Source organism: Erpetoichthys calabaricus, chromosome 2, assembly GCF_900747795.2.
Source record: "Erpetoichthys calabaricus chromosome 2, fErpCal1.3, whole genome shotgun sequence".
NCBI lineage: Eukaryota > Metazoa > Chordata > Cladistia > Polypteriformes > Polypteridae > Erpetoichthys > Erpetoichthys calabaricus.
Genome location: NC_041395.2, coordinates 81,701,768 through 81,717,271, shown reverse-complemented (window position 1 = coordinate 81,717,271; position 15,504 = coordinate 81,701,768). Strand labels below are relative to the sequence as shown.

General features: G+C 37.4%; 1 protein-coding gene across 1 annotated transcript in view; it reads right to left on the bottom strand.

Moving 5' to 3' along the window:
* tlr18 (toll-like receptor 18) overlaps nucleotides 1-15,069 on the bottom strand; it is a 100,628-nt gene extending 85,559 nt beyond the window's left edge. The window contains exon 1 of the mRNA XM_028793972.2: nucleotides 14,879-15,069. The gene's annotated coding sequence lies outside the window, so the exon portion shown is untranslated. The remainder of the gene's footprint in view (nucleotides 1-14,878) is intronic.
* Between the last annotated feature and the right edge of the window lie 435 nt (nucleotides 15,070-15,504).

Sequence of the window (15,504 nt, the reverse complement as noted above, 5' to 3'; positions counted from 1 at the left end):
TTTTCCCTAAAATTTGCAAGTATGTTGCATGCTTCAATACCACATACAGAGCCAGGAAATAAATAAATAAAAAACAAGAAGCTTGTGCAGCACAATGCACTTCCTTGACTGCTGGTTGGAACAGCTTTCATTTACCAGCATGAGAGTGGCGACTGCACAGCAAAAAAGTAGAACATGTGTGTTGAATCAGGTGGAATGTCACTTTTGATTTGCTGCACAGCTTTAAAGTCACAACCTTTTCAAAATGGTAAAGGTAACTCCAAAGACAAATCCCTGCATAGCCCACTTCTTACTTTTTCTTCTCTAACAAATAAAAGGCCATAAACCTCCAGTTTAGTTAGCCTACTTAACACAACTGAATATAATCAAAAAAAATAACCAAGCAGACTACTTGTGAATAAGATGGTCCAGGTTCACTGCAGCTGTTTTAACCCTCTTGAACCCAAGACCATGGATAGTCATGTTACCAAGATGAGCCAACTCAATGAGGACACAAACAGGCAAGTCTATGGTGCAAAATGTGCTTATTCCAGTGTTCAGAAAGTAAAGTGTAGTGCAGTCCTTCCAATAAATAAATAAACTATAACAAAAGCATGATTCATGAAAATTAAAAAATAAATACTACAAAACAGGTCAAAAATCTGAGGTTAAAATCACATTCAGGATCCATTCATTAAATTCACAAGCCTCAGTGTGTCCTTTTCAATCCATAGTCCCGTCTCTGCTGCACACCCTCATGGTCTACTCTGCAGAAGCAGACGGCCTCCACCCTGCCAGGTTTGCTCCTGCTACTCCTTAATGCTCAGCGGGAGTGACACACCCGTGGAGTGCCAAACCTCTCACTCCTGCATGGGGCCACCAGCCGCTCTGCCTTCCTTCCACTTTTTTTTCTCTCTTGAACCTTCACCCCGATTTAACCAACCCAGGCTATTTTTAACCTATTGTTATCGGATGCATGGCTATGCTACCATGTGTCACCCAGACCCCATGAGCCTCAGCACACTGTTTTTTTCCTTTTTTATGTAATTTTAAAAATGCATCCTGCCACGGATTACTATGCACTTAATCACAGTGTACGGTGAGCAGGTAACACTCTTTGACTTTTTGAAACACAAATGAATTGAGGTGTAGTTTTTGCAGGTTTTAAAATCTTTGCCACTTTTGACATCAAAGCAGGTGTGAGTTTAACTGACCATTCTTTCTTTCACCTCTCAGCTATTAAGCACTCTTAAAGAAGTGATGGGCATTTGAAAACAATGATTTTTTTTTATAAATGATTACTTGATTACTGTATACTGTATTACTTGATATACTGATTACTGTATATCGCATATCAACTGTCTAAACTCGATTCCCACATAGCTTCAGAATCCTGGGTTCAAATCCAAGCCCAGTTTACAGGACATGTGGGAATTTTCCTTCAGGTATTCTGGCTGCCTTTTAGTTTCTTAAGACTCCAAACTGACCATGAAAATGAAATGTAGTTTTCCATCTAACCAGAACTACAAACAGAAATTATTTAAAAGTAATCAGAGAAATATAAATAAATACAGCAGTTAAGAATTGTACAGACAAGAGTAAGTCAAGAGCATATACAGAATTTTTAGTGAGATTCAAAATGCAATATTGACAATGTATACAGTAAGCACAGTAGGGATAGAATAGAATAAATACAGCAAAATATGAAAAAAGTTTAAATCATAGAAACAGTAACATGTAAACCTGATAGTTCTGTGGTGTTAATGGTTCAAGACAATAGTGCAAACATAATGGACGTGCAGAGTCCTGGAGTGTACATGTATGGTTTTAAGGTGAAGGGGGAACAGAGGATTTTGAGTTCAGCAGGGTGATGGCTGCAGGGTAGAATCCTGATTCTAACCTCCTGTACCCAGTACCGGTGCGCGGTTATTTTGTGCCCTAAGCCAAGCTTGTTAGTGAGCCAACTGACTGCTCAGTACCTAACCCGGATTTCTTCCCCTCTTTTGATCTGTAGCCAAGGCGAATGCCTAATTCACCTCAGTGGTGGCGTTGGCCCTACCTGTATCATGTCCCATAAAATAAAAGGTAAACACACTGTGGCTGTTTGGCTGTGTGTATTTCAATATCTTACCATCCTGCCCAGTGTAAGTTCCTGCCTTGTGCCTAATGTCTATGGGTCAGACTCCATATTAACTAAGGCCCATAAAGGATTGATAGATGAAGTTCTTTACAGTTGTATTTTTCTGATCTTCTCTGGACTTATCAGTATCACCTTAAATAGATTCATGGTGACTCCAGTAGCTTCTGTGTTATTCTTGCACTTCCTACTCAGACTCCAAATACAAAATATGTAGAGAAGACGTCTCCATGAATTATTGAGCAAGAAATGTAACACCAAGAGATATAACACAAGGCAGATATCTTTGAGGAGGACAGGCACAATTTATTATAAAACAGCAACCAAAACTTGATTGCAAGCCAAGAGACAAAGCCAGGAGCAGAAAGCTTTCTTTACTGATAACAAAACCTCACACTTCACGTATTTGAAAAATTAGCTAACTATTCTAAAGTTTTTGACGGGAATTACCTACTGACCCTACATGGTGTCACTACCATATTTATAGCGGACTCTGGCTGTCCTAATTGACATGCCACTTACAGTCCTATGACATGACTCTGTGTCATGTAAAAAAAAAAAAAAAGACTGGCAAAACATAAAATAACTTTGTTTCAAAATAGACTAACAATTCAAAGCTCCCCCCTCCCCCCCCCCCCCCCCAAAAAAAAAAATCACTTTCTCACAGTGAATATATATATTAGTACACAAAACAAACTGTAAAATAAAGTTTATAATGACAAGAAAATACTTTTGGGCACTTTTGGGAACCAAACCTAAAGAAGCTGACAGAAATCATTTTCAATGAGAAAAATATATGAGGTAGGGGAAGCAACACATGTTAAATCTAAAACTATACAAATCTACAGTACAGTACTGGAGTTTACACAGTGAGGAGTAAAAAACAGCCATTGAAGGGACCTCTGCATGCTGAACAATGAAATCAGTTTTTTTGTGATATTTGACAATGAACTCTTTGACTTTCTAACTTGCAAAACCTTCTTCCTAATGTACAGATTAAAAAAAAAAACTTTCCATTTACACTGACTGACTGTTTTTCTGACTCAGCATCAATGCTGCAGAACTGGTTTGCTCATCGTTCCTGAAAGGAGGAAGTGTATTAAATTTTTGTAACCTAAAATATACTACACGTATGTAGATTGATTTCCTGAAAGGTAGTAACAAGGGTGCACTTACAGGCATGGAATCCAACCAAACAACACTCTTGGCGCATTTTTATCAAAACATGGGTGGGCGTTTTGCCCTCTATGACTGTAGTGTCATTTCAATGGCTGGCATTTTCTTGACAGAGTAATTCCTATTACAGGAGACTATGAATTATTGATATGTCAAAAATTAATCAGTGGTGTCAATTCCAACTTAAAAAAAAACAAATTTGAAATTAAATATAATTATGCTCAAAATCAAGTGAAATTTCACACCTTATTTGATTTCCGTAAGGCATCAGGCATCAGAAACGGACAGAACGTCTACTGATGCCATGGCAGCACTGTGGTCATTGATTAGTTCGACCAGAGGTGGGTAGAGTAGCCAAAAATTGTACTCAAGTAAGAGTAGCATTACTTCAAAATAATATTACTTAAGTAGAAGTAAAAAGTAGTCATCCAAAAAATTACTCAAGTAAGAGTGAAAAAGTATTTGGTGAAAAGACTACTCAAGTACTGAGTAACTGTTAAAGGGCCAGTCGTGGATAGTTGACACAGACTGCTCAGCCAATCAGAGCGCAGCAGGCCTGCCGTGCCTAAGAGACTAAAGTTCGATTCCCCAATGGGGAGAAAGTGTTATTTTTTTTTCTTTTTAACCTCAAATGTACATAAAATTTATAAATTGGTATGCACTGTCAGTTAATGAGATCATTATATTTTCATGTGGGATGCTCCTTTTAAAATGTTTTTTAACAACTGAGACTGTAATTAACATGAACAAGTGCCCTTATAACTGTTATTTTTAAGATCCATAAGACACAGACAGACAGAGCACTGCGTAATAGAGAAGAGAAGTCACTAGATATAAAGATAAACAGGGAAGGCACTGTATAATAAATATATTAAAAAACAACTAAGAGGATAGATATATAGATAGATAGGAAGGAAAGGCACTATATGATAGGCAGACAGGGAAGCTGCTATATAGTAATAAAATTACTCTTATTACTATATAGATAGACAGGGAGTTCACTGTATAAAAGACAGACAGAGAAAGCACTACTAAATGAAAAATGGTACAGCCTTTTTATTAAGCAACAGATAATTTAGGAAGGCAGGCAAATAATGAGAGTACATGTAGATGTGAAAAGCACTAGACAGACAGATAGATATGGAAGGCACTGTACAACAGATACAAAACTGTCAGAAAAAACAGGGTATACAGTAAATAATATACAGGCAGAGAAGCCACTAGATAGGTAGATAAATAGACAGACATGAAAGGCATTATAAAAGACAGATAGATAGGAAAGGCACTATATACTAGGCAGAAAGGGAAACCAAAAAGTAATAATACTCTTATTACTACATAGACAGATAGACAGGGAATTCACTGTATAATAGGCAGACAGTGAAGGCACTATATAAGAAAACAGACAGAGAACACACTAGACAGTTAGATCTCAGCATTAGCAATATATTCGTTTTATTATATATATATATATACAGTATATGTGTGTGTGTGTGTGTATCTGAGATTTATGTCAATAAAATAAATGAAAAATGATTCAGTCTGTTTATTATTCAACACACGCTGCAGGAAAGCAAGAAGGCCGTTAGAGTACATATAGATCTGAAAGGCACTAGATAGACAAATAAATAGGAAAGCCACTGTGTAATAGATGTGGGATGATTAAAAAAAATTAAAAATTGAGACTGCAATTAACATGAACAAGTGTCCTTATCACTGTTCTTATTTTTAAGTTCTGTAAGACATACACTGTCAGACATCACTGAATAATGCACAGACAGAGAAGTTACTAGATAGATAAACTGGGAAGGCACTGTATAATAAAAGATATAAAACTGTCAGGAGAAAAACAACAGCTAAAGGGATAGATAGATAGATAGATAGATAGATAGATAGATAGATAGATAGATAGATAGATAGATAGATAGATAGATAGATAGATAGATAGATAGATAGATAAGATAGATAGATAGATAGATAGATAGATAGATAGATAGATAGATAGATAACCGTGTTTCCCCAAAAATAAGACAGGATCTATATATTCATTTTTCCTCCAAAAGATGCGCTAGGGCTTATTTTCAGTTTCAGTTCCCTGAACAAAAATCTACATTTCTCTCTATTAAAAAAAAAAATCTTGGAAGAAGATGCTATGTGATTTTCTTGGAGACACTTTAACGACCCGCAAGACAAGGCAGTGAGAGAAAAGGACAGCTGCTCCACATGCTTTTAAATGATCGACACGCAACCACTACAGCAGTAAGATAGTGGCTGATCTGACCGTGTCTCTTTAGCGTGCATTCAGCTCCACCCAAAGCGTAAAATAAAATGTCCTTTAGGGTTCTCACTTGTAATTTAAAAAGACTTGTATCCTGGCCATTAGCCCAATTTTGGTTCTTGATGTTGTCATCTTGAGAAGCAATGGGCTGACCTTGAACTAAAATATGTTTAATATAGCATATAAATAGTAACAAAGCAAGCAGATTAATAAACAGTAATGGAAGACAGGGTAAATCAAAAAAGCTATGTCACTCATGGCCTGGCTAAACAATAAGCTCCAAATATTATCTGTTGGGTGGATGGCTACTCCTATTTTGTTAAATCTCCTGCTGACTCCTTTAAATCTTTATTTTTCTTTCTTTGGCCTTTCTTCCTCCTGCCTAGAGAGCTCTTGTCTTCCTCACCTCTAGAAGGGTCTTTTTCATCCCCTTTGAAAATCCCTTCTTGGTTATACTCTGGGGAAGGAAAGTCTCCAGGAAACACTTGAGACCAACTAGCTAGAGCTCTCTGTAGTAGTCACAGACAACCCTGCAAGTCTGCTCCCAAATTTCACTTCAAGGGTTAGACCGACCCAGATTTACCTGACTGTTATGTACAGGTGGCATGAGGCCATTGATCAATTAACAGACCTCCCTGTCAACTATCCATCTGGGTGGAAAGCCTGACTTACATTACTGTTACTAGACCCCCTTCTTCAATGTTAATATGAAATGACACATTACTCGATAAAGTTATTGGTGTTCTCAGTACTATTCTGGAAAATTGTGTTGCAAATTCTGAAGCTAAAACATATAACAGCATCAGACTTTAACTAGGCAAACCATTACAGTCTCCCTACATACAATTAAAGATATTCAATTGGTTTGCATTTCATCCCAAGAATGTTATGTTATTTGTATTAATCACCTAATCTACACAAACCTAACCACAAACTAAACAATTCCAACATTTTCCTTCAGATGGAAAAAGCAATGTTCAACTCCAACAGGAAGAACATCAACAATTTATTTCTTGTAAAACTCTAAATCACACAAGGAATGCTACAATAGACATTAACAAGCCCTGTTATTGTGACACACACACACACAAACACACACACACACACACACACACACACACACACACATACACACACACACACACACACACCCTTGACTCCTAAGAAGACAAGAAAAAAAACTCCCAACAAAGGACCCTTGTAGGGAAAAAAATGGAAGAAATCTTGGGAAAGGCAATTCAGTAGTTACTTCTTGGAAAGCAGTTTTTCACAATGCTAATCCAAAACCATAACTCAAGTCTTTGTATCACTCTGTTCACAAACACTCTGTTTTATATTAACAACAAATACAACTGACTGTCCCTATAAATTTTACTTACTTCCAGGCTGTGCTTAAGTTATTAGATCCCACCATGAAGTGCTCCATGGTTTTTTTTTCCTTCCTTTTTTGAGTTACTATGGCACTGTAACAACATGGGGTGACTGTTGTGCTGCTTTTAAAATTAAATCTCTCGGAAACTCGAGTTTCTAGACCTTCTTTCACTCTACTGCAGTACAAATTGGCTGGGGAAAGGATGTGGCTGCATGTCAAAGAGAATTGCATTATACAGTGTGTTGATCTGACTTTATGACATTATGAAGTGCTGTCAATTTTCAGCTGTGTCTCAGATGACATCATTGTAGACTAACTGGCTACAGGCTGACCTTGTGGTACTGTACTTGGTCATTTTTGTTTCATTTAGCAGTTCTTCTGTGCTTTCTAAAATAAATACTAAGAAGAGTTCAAACCTGTAACAGGTAAGTGGATAGAGAAAATAGTTTTCTTCTCCATATAATAACAGAAAACTATTTTGTTCCAGCTTTTAATAAAGATTTTGTTAGCAATATATTTGTATTCAATTATTACCATATACACCTTATTTATACATATAACGTTTATGGCACCTGTACGGCCTTTGTTGGATCTGCCTGTATTTTACTGGGACATTGAATAAAACTTGCAATAACAGAAACATGTTTATTTCAGTATTTGTCTTAAAAGAATAACAGTATTTTTTTTTTATTAAGTCTACGTTTTCAGGATATAAAAACAAAAACTGGTAGAACATGTGGATCCCCAGTCCTGGGGGATTATCGATATACTGTAGATTCCCATTGATGCCAAACATAAGGAGCTGTAGAAACCTCTTATGTGTTCTAAATGCAGTAGTTTCTTCTTTCAGTTCCTGTCAAAGTAATAATGTCTTTTATTAGCTCTGGTTGTTCATATTAGGCAAGCTGAACATTTCCATTTTGACAAGACATTCTTTTGATGTCAGCATAAAAAACACTGCCCCACAATGATCAGTTTGCCAATCTGACTTTTGTAAGTAGTGCTGTTCTACCAAACATAGATTGAAGGACAAAAAAGCAATGTTTGCATCTGTGTAAAAGGTATGAGTATGTGATGATCTCCTTATTTGTCGAAATATATTTCTTTATCATTTTTTCTTGTATTTTGGAATATGTTTGGCATGTCGATGAGCCATAGCATTTAGGCAGGTGTTCAATGGTTCTATAGTCAGGCTTACTACTCACTTTGCTACATGCTTCAGTGTGTTTTCATCTTATCGTCCTTTATCACCTAAGCGTCTCCTGTGTTTGTGTTGAAGTTCACGTGATGTTGACACTGCATTTCTTGTTTCATGCCATCACTGTCAAGAAGAACTGAATTTTATGATCCTAACAATCACTTTATAGTGAGGACATGAGCACTGGTCAGTTTGTTTAGGCAGTTGTCTGTCTCTGTTGTGTGTACATTCTGTATACTGTACTTGAAGCTCAGCAGATCTTCTTTTCCTTTATACCATGTCACCCTTTTCAGCCATTTGCTCCAAGAAAGACACAAACTCCAATAACATTGTAGAGGTTGCTACTACCCAAATTTTCTTGCATGGCCAGTTCATATCACTCCATAAGCTTTCAATTAAGATGAAGATCATGGTCTCAGCATTTTATTTATATATAGAGAGATTTGATAATTTTCACAATCCTTTTCAAAAATTCAATCATTGAATAAGAAAAGACAAAAGAGCCCTGTCATAATTACACCATAAGCAGGAATAAAAGCTTCTGTGAGAGGTGATTGTGTATAGTTTATCAGGAATCTAATACTTTAGTTAGCAGTGCCTTCCATGGCTGCATTTAGCTCAACAATGCCTTGAGATTCTTCAGTGTGTCCTGTCTTATCTCCTCTCATCTACATCTACGGGCCTCACATCAGCAAAACATTTAATATTTCAGGTGGAAGTTAAAAGATTTTATATAAGAATGAGTGCTTTGATAAAAACGGTCCAATAGTAAAGGCAGCAAATTGGCCCACTGGTTATACATTTATAGAAAAACTAAACTAAAGTAAAAATGAGCAGAGCAGACACCCAGGAAAACAAAACTGAATCCTGAAAGGCTACAACTGCTTTAGCGTCAGTCCCACTAATTAGTAAATAATGGATTAATTAAACATTTAGAACACAAGGAAAAGCAGAATGAAAATCAAGGTGAATATATTGTAAAAAGAAAAAAAAACATTATTTCTATATAACTGCTTAGTACATTTATATTATATATTTATACTATATTATGTATATATTACTTATTACTTTATTATACATATATATATATATATATATATATATTACCAAACTTAGTTTTCTCATTTCTATATAAGCTCAGAACCTGGGAAATAACAGTTCATTTAATTAGCCCAGAAGTTGGTTGGAACAAAAACCTGCAGCCACAGTGGGTCCCCAGGACCGAGTTTGAAAACTCGGAGGAATCTGTGCATCCTTGATACTTCATAAGACTGAAAATTTGGGCAAAGACACCCCATAAACAGATTTACAGAAAGATGTACACTGAGCAGGTACCACTGAACTGAAAGCATGAACAGGACTTTTATAAATTGAAATGACATTTCATTGTACATTTACCAGAATATGAGTAGCATGGTCTGATTCAGGTTTTAGTCTCGCAAGTCTCCACTGTAGTCAGTGCGTGGCCAAAATCAGCAGCACTATTCAGCCACAGGGTGAATGGATAACAATGAGACGGGGGTCTACGAAGTCTTAAGGTAGTCCCTTGGCACCCAGGTCACCAATTCAGATCCAGAACCACAACTCCACACTCAGCAGTGTCTTTATCGAGGCTGAGTGCAACAAAGTGAGGAGTGTTATTATCCTAAACTATGTTAATCCAGCAGTTATAGTTATATTTAATTCTTTTGAGACAGTCTGTGCGATTTTGGACTATCACAAAAATAAATTGTTGTTGTGTGTGTGAGAGTATCCTGTGTAACGTATTTTTGTGTTATTTCCTGTGTTGCACCCAGTTTTGAGCTCTGACACCTCTTACTGTTATAACTGAGTAACCACAATTAGAAAATTAATGTGTGTCCAGCAGTAATGCTGAAATAAAAACCAACAGGCAGCTTGCTTGAGCAAAAGTAGGTTTATGGGAAATGGACTTGATAAATAATAAGACATCAGATAACTTCTGTTATGCTCATGTTAAAATTCACACTTTTCTTGTACTGAAAGTAACTTCAAGGTAGTCTTTGTGGTGAGTGCCCCTCTGCTGAAGGTCTTCTTACATCTTCATCTGGTATTTTAATCACTAGACTGAAAATGCTGTGTTATGTGTGGAATGATAATCACAGGTGGGCTGATAAGACATTTTTACTAACAAGACCTTTTCTGCTTGTAAGATAAGGTCTGTATGGTGATGTTTAACAGCAGGCACTCATTCTAAATGAAAACTCACTGCTGTTTCCAATTTACATCTAGACATGTTTCTAGATGGCAGGGATTCACTTGTGTTGTCAAAGGGGCCCCAGCTTAGGTTAGAGGTAAAACATCCTTATCCTAAACAAAAAAAATCTAATGCTTTAATTTATATGTGTTAATGATTTACTAGCTGGTTACTGCAACCTTTGGATTTTTTTTCACATTCTCCCTGGCAGGCCAGAAACCCTTTCTTAGCTAACAGCACATTCTTACACCAATGACAATCAAATACATTTACATGAAATACATTTTGCAGTCAGATATTAGAAGAATAGGTTTCACCACACAGGGCCACAGAAAATGGTGGAAAAGATTAAGGGACAACCAGCCAATCTAGGTAACCTGGAAACTGGCTGTTAAACCAGCAATAATGAGGCAGATCTTCTACTACTTACTCCTAACCAGGAACTTGCAATCAATGCTGACCTTCATACTGATTGCTATTGTTTTCAATGAAGCATATGATAAGAATGTTAATTTGTGTGTTTTAAGCCATTTTATTCTCCTTTATATATATATATATATATATTTATGTGGATTAATGCTCACATACATTGGTTGTTCAAAATGGGAGTTATTGGTTTGAAGGAAACAAATAAATAGATTAACTGCTGCATAGAAAAAAATAACATAACGTTCCTGGGCCTATTTAATTCCCTTCCTGCCCACAAGGGGCAGGAGCCTAACCCAGCACCACTGGATGCAAGCAGAATCCAACTCTGATCAGGGAGCAATGAATAGCTTGGCAGAGGAAAAAAAATCTGAATTAATTTCAGTTGGGAGAAAGAAGTGTAACCCTACAGTACACAGAATTATACAGCTAGAATAAGGGAAAACAACACATTAAAGCAAGGGCTGAGGTGCAACTGACATTTGCATTATAACGTGTACCTTAAATTTCCCATGTCAAAGTACTTCAGATTTCAAGATAATTGACTTCTTTTATCGATTTAGAAAATAAATCATATTTGTCATCTGTCCTAAAACGTCTGACTTTTAAGTACATTCATTTAAAACTTAATTTTTTGCTTTTTGCTTCAATTATTCCTGTTTACAGTACAGACATAGAGATATTTAAATCATAAATGACCCTGGAGCTCCTTTACCAACAGGAGTACACCTTCATAATGTCTCACTGTGACTGTGGCTGCCAAGTCAGAAGTTTTGTTTCTGTTCGACTTTCTTGCTATTTAGTCAATCTGTTGTGTTTTAAGACAATAGAATATCTATCTATCTATCTATCTATCTATCTATCTATCTATCTATCTATCTATCTATCTATCTATCTATCTATCTATCTATCTATCTATCTATCTATCTATCTCTCTTTTTATGTGTGGAGTACAAGAATAAGGAGGTTATGTTCAAACTTTATACACACTGGTGAGGCCTCATCTTGAGTACTGTGTGCAGTTATTGGTTTCCATGCTACAAAAAGGACATAGCAGTGCTGGAAAAGATCCCGAGAAGAGTTTTATTCCTGGGCAACTGGGGATAAATTATGAGGAAAGAGTAAGAGATGTGCCTTTTCAGTTTAAGCAAAAGAAGATTAAAAAGTGACAGTAGATCAAGACTGTTATTTTAAAATTAGTTCATCAAGAACACGGGGACACAGTTGGAACCTTGTTAAGGGTAAATTTTGCACAAACATTAGGCTGTTTTTCTTCACAGAGAGAACTGTAGACACATGAAATAAGTTACTAAGTAGTGTGGTAAACAGTAAGACTTTAGGGATTTTCAAAAATAGACTTGATGTTATTTTGGAAGAATGAAGTGGAAAGGACTGGAGATCTTTGTTGGGCTAAATTACCTGTTCTTGTCTGGATTCTTGTAATGTTTTAAAGAGCTAATGTAAAAAGCCAAATTTCCTCCAGGGACAAATGAAGATCAATAATAATAATAATAAGAAGAATCTATCTATCTATCTATCTATCTATCTATCTATCTATCTATCTATCTATCTATCTATCTATCTATCTATCTATCTATCTATCTATCTATCTATCTATCTGTCACCCCTTTAATTCTATAATATTTATCCACAAACTAATTTTTACACAATTTACAAGTGACTGGATCAAAGAAGCACTTAAATCTCCATGTGTACACACTTTTACACTACACTCTTAAAAATAATGGATCTTAAATGACGCTTTATGATTGTTTACTTAGTTGTGTGGTTCTTTGCTTGACAATGCACCATTTTATTCTGGGAGGGTTCTTTGCATATTAAGTTGATTCTTTGTGATTTGAAAACCTTCCTAATATGTGGGGAAAAAAGAAATCTTTAATGTATGGTATGCTACCTAGTAGTACACTAAGAGATTAAGAAAATCTGGATTTGGCTCGTGTTATTACATGCAGTGGGAGACCTTTCACAATCCTACTGGCCCACTGACCCATTGGCAGATCCCACATCATCTATTTATGATTATTTACTGTATGGAGCCTATTGCAGATCTAAATAAAAAGAAGCTTCTTTCTGGAACTTTCATTTGGATGGGTCTTTTGGGAAATGAAGACGGCACTGCTCTGAAGAACCATCCTGATATCTTTATTTACAGTACAAGAGTGTACAAAGCTACTCCATATAATACAGTATGATAGCCATGAACTTCAGCTCTCTCTTTCCCTCGTCCACATTTTCTTCAGGGTCTTAACAATTTGTTTTTTTTATAATCAGGGTGACTGATTGAATGTTCGGGTGGTGTAGTGGTTAGTGCTGCTACTTTACAGCTTCGGCGTCTTGGACTCTGCTCCTGCCATATCGAGTCTGCATGCTCTCCCTGTGACTCCGTTACGTTTTTTTTTTTTCCCGGAAAGGCCAGCTTGCTTCCCAAAACCCAGGCTGTTACATACATTATACAAACTGACCCTGTGCGCATATTTATGCCGTAGACCCGAGGGGCGAATCGCACAGATTTGGTTTTTAAGGAGAGGACATACACTGGAGCCAATCGACCATAAATTGAATTATGCGGGTTTAACAATGGTTTTTAAGACGTTATTTGTGTCATGCACAACATCCTGGACGACTATTTCAAATTTAAATCGACTGGGGTTTACATCCATCCATCCATCCATTTTCCAACCCGCTGAATTCGAACACAGGGTCACGGGGGTCTGCTGGAGCCAATCCCAGCCAACACAGGGCACAAGGCAGGAACCAATCCCAGGCAGGGTGCCAACCCACCGCAGGACACACACAAACACACGCACACACCAAGCACACACTAGGGCCAATACAGAATCGCCAATCCACCTAACCTGCATGTCTTTGGACTGTGGGAGGAAACCGGAGCGCCCGGTGGAAACCAACGCAGACATGGGGAGACAATGAAAGGCAATTTGAACAGATATCGCGCTTTTAAAAAAGGCAGTTTGAACCCCCTGGCTACACGATTTCCATTAAACATTAACAGTTTCTCTTGTGCTTTGCTATTAACCTCTTCCCTTCATCCTTGTGCGAATTATTAACTTTTCTTGGCATTACTGTACAAGTTTTGCTGACTTTTTAGTCGTTTTAAAAATCGTATTGTCAGATAACCACAGATTCTAAGGCTGCGTTCTCACTACGAATAAAAAGTGGCTTGAATATGATTACTTTTTATCTCTTCGAATTAATTGGAGCGAGTTTTAGATTGTTTTGACGATTCGATTTCATAATTTCCACCAATGACAACGTCTGTCCGAAACACTCCCAGAAAACGCGCAGAAACAGGGCTAACGACAGTCACTTTCTTTCCAATGGTACGATGAGCCGGTACTGTGAATCATCCTAATTTATTAACGCAGATATATGACGATGGTCGCACATAACTGTTAATACTGTAAAATTTCTATTCAAATCCGAGTCAGGCATTTAAGCGCAGGTCATATTCAAGTTGCAGATGTCTGCCGAGCTGAAATCCGATCTGAAAGGTTCTGATTCCACGTGTTTTTGTTGTGAATATATCACTAAAGTTTGGATCTGTGTCACTTACATACGAAACACTCGGAATTAAACTCCAGTATGAGCTCAGTCTTTTATTGCCGGCTTAGTAACTGCGGGTCCTATGATGTGACAACTGTGCAGCATCAACATCAACACGTGCACTCCCTGCCTCCCTGCGTGTGCAACAATCTAGAAAGGCTTTTCTGATTCATTGATACAATACTAAAACTCGTCTGTCGCAGCATAATACTAACAGAACATTTATATTTTAAGATACCTGATTACTTTGTATCTAAAACTAACAAAACCACAAATCAGTCAAAATGGTCTTCTGCGCTGCTAAGATCAAACAGCTGTTGCGGTGATTTATATTGCTTGTTCTTAGAGTCGCGATCTCTGAAAAATGACAGCAACATGGCGTTAAAGTTTTCACAAACGCAGACAAAACGCTTGAGACACTTGAGACTGCCAGTCTTGAGAACCGTCCGCCGGCACACTGTAATCGTTTTATGACACTTAGCGACGAGCGAATAAATAATAAAGATGCTGTTTACCTTGTCGAATGTGGCACTGTTTCACAGTGCCTTTCCTCTTTGTGAACAAAAATCGATATTCGGAATGTTTGAGTATTTTTACTTTACGACGAGAAAACCTTGAGAGTTCTTTGGAAAGTGAGAATCCAACTCAATCGTGTAGTTCAGCGGCTGTGCTCCAGTCTGAATGCGATTGTAAACTACTCAGTTTCTCGTTTACAACCTCCAAATGCCTGGGGCGTGTGCAAGAGGCGGAGATTTAGGGAATGCGATAGGAGGGTGCCGGCTGTCAAATCGCACCTCCTGAACTGAGCAATACACTGCAGAATGAGAAGAAAAGAGAAGGAGGACGGGATGTTATGACGTGGATCACTTGAATCTTCGCGTGTTTGACCACCTTTCTGGTTAGTCTAGCGTATCCATCCGTTTATTTAACAAGTATTAGTTTTGTCCAATTTATGCTAGCGGTGGACGGAACCTATAGAGTGACCAGGGCACCTATTCACACTCACGATCACGAATCGCGGGCGAATTTAGAGTCTGCAATTAACATAAAGCACACGATTTGGAATGATTATTACATGAAGAGCAATGAACCACACAATCTCCCAGGACATGGAGACGGGTTCGTATCATGACCGGAGCGT